The sequence below is a fragment of the Fragaria vesca genome, linkage group LG2 (genome assembly GCF_000184155.1).
Source record: "Fragaria vesca subsp. vesca linkage group LG2, FraVesHawaii_1.0, whole genome shotgun sequence".
Lineage (NCBI taxonomy): Eukaryota > Viridiplantae > Streptophyta > Magnoliopsida > Rosales > Rosaceae > Fragaria > Fragaria vesca.
Window position 1 is genome coordinate 5,047,193 of NC_020492.1, and position 2,597 is coordinate 5,049,789.

Below are 2,597 nucleotides of genomic sequence, written 5' to 3' on the forward strand. Positions count from 1 at the left end.
AAAATAGGCAAGAAAATTCCTAAATGGGTTTGAGATCAATGAGATGAATTGGCAATAAAGAAAATTCCAACATAGAAGTTCCTACGTCCTTATTTGAACCTTCCAACTCATGGCCAAATCAGAAGAGAGAAATTTCCTAGATTCCAAACCCACCTTTCATAAATCTGAAAGAGACTTGATGTAATGAAATTATGAATTTTCATTCCAACATAATGAAATGATATTAGTTTGGGTGGTGCACAATGAAAGTCTCTTGGCATTAAAGTCTATGATGTCTTCTAAGGTAGGTTTTGGACTTCATGTATCTAATCTAAACAGCCAAGACTTAAGAAGGTCTCAATTGAAAGACTTAGTAGTCTTCGTCTCCGTCCTCCATGCAGAAACTCTTAAGGTTGATTTGGAAATCTAGGAAGTCTTAAACCAAATTGCACGCTTGTCAACGTCTCGCTCACATTCATAATGAGAATCAAGGACACAAATTTGCTCTCCACTCAAAGTTACCCACCCTCATAACCACCCATCTAGCTGAATGTCACGTGTTTTATCTTTTAATCATCCTAACCATAGTTAACTACATGGGTTTATATTATCTTCTAACTCTAATTCTTTTCTTTTTCTTTTCCCTCTTTTTCTAAACAAAATAATGAAACCTAACAAATTTAGGGACACTAAAGATTAAACAAATATAACACAATAGCACTAAGTACATATTAAAATTTGCAGTAGCATTCAGGAAAGGGAAATTGGCTCATTCAGGAGAACTGCCAAATATATAGCCAAACTGTTGCATCTTAAATTCAATGAAAGGGAAACTGGCTTATTCAGAAAAAAAAAATTGCACTAGCATTTTGATATATAATAACATTATATATACGCACCTTGATTTAGTTTGAGTACTAAAATTTGGAAGAGTGTGTCTATTGGGACCTCCAAATTTGCTCACTTGACCTCCTTTTATTATGAATTATTGAATGACAATTATCTCCTCTTACGTAATGACTATTAAAGACAATAATCATACAAAAAAATATATATTTATTCTCTCTACACTTTCAAATTCGATAATTAATTGATTGTATTCTTTATTATTTTCTTTATATATTTTTTATTTTTAATTTACTATTTTCTAAATTTTACTACATATTATATATTTAATTAAAACTAAAACTATGATCAATATCGACCATGTGACATAAAATTTTCTACTATCATACATGTTGAAAGTATATATATACAAGGTGAAGGATTATATATGCAAAAACAAATCGATAGTGAAAAATTAAATAACTATTGAAATAATTTCATGATGAACATAAAATAGAGGGAAAAAAACAACATACATAGTGTACAATGTTATCCTTGATCGTTGTTTAGCCCAAGTACTAAAATAGAAAAAGAAAAGCTAATTTATGTTAGAATATTTTCTTGTTGGTAAATATAAGTTTTTATTTTTATTTTTATCAGATAAACAACTATTATGCTACAACGAGTCTACTGTGAGTCGAATTCACGACCTCTCACTTGTAAGGAGAGACGGTACTGGGCTGGTAAATATAAGTTTTTGAAACCCATGTGAATATTTTGTGTTATTTGATTTTTAAAAGAAAAATTGACGTCATTGAAAAAAATTTAGGAGGTCCCAATAGAAATGCATTTAAATTAAACTTCTAAAGTATATATATATATATATAATTAATCATTGTCGATGACGTACTTTTGCTAGATTGCTATTGCATTATCAATTCAATTAAAAAAAGTTCTTGCATATAGACGCTAAAATGGTAGTAGCATTCATGAATATAGCTAAAGTGATTGCATTATATATACCTTGTTAGATTGTAACCTCACAAGACATGATCGTGAAAGTGATCCAACCTCACAAGTTCAAACACAGTCCACTGCTATGCATTAGGTGATGGGTTATGATCACTAGACTTGATCAGAAATTCACAATTACCTGAAGGAGAAGAACAAAAACATGAAAGATTAACAGAGCTTCATACTTACAAGAGAAACCAAAAAGGAAGAGATATGAGAAAGGAGGAAGAACCCAGAAAAGAACCTAGACGTGAATATGACTTTGAGTTGATAGCAACAATGTAGTACCCCGAAACTTAGCACAAATTATATAGCACACTAAGGCTCTTTAACCTTAGATAGTAATCCAAATATCTTCTAAAATATTCATTTTAGAAGCCAATGACTCCAAGTATCATACTTACAAGATAGGTATTTTTATTAAGTATTAGAATTTAAGTAAACTACTTAAATACCTTAACCCGTATTTCTTACATACAATCGATACTCGTGATTGAATTTAAGATTCGTGTTAGTATTGCTTTTATTCATGCATACTATTCTAATCTTAAATATTACTAACACATTTACAAGATCTTAAGAAAGGAAAACATCATATTCCTTTACTTATTAGCTTGAGTAGATATATATCTATATATACATATATAAATATTTGTGTATCTATAGATTCATGCACTAGCTGATTTTTCTTTTACCCGTCTTACTATTTGGTTTTCTTTGTGTAACAATCACCCTAACTAGCTAGACTATCACTCAAATTTAATGTTTGGCCTTTTAAG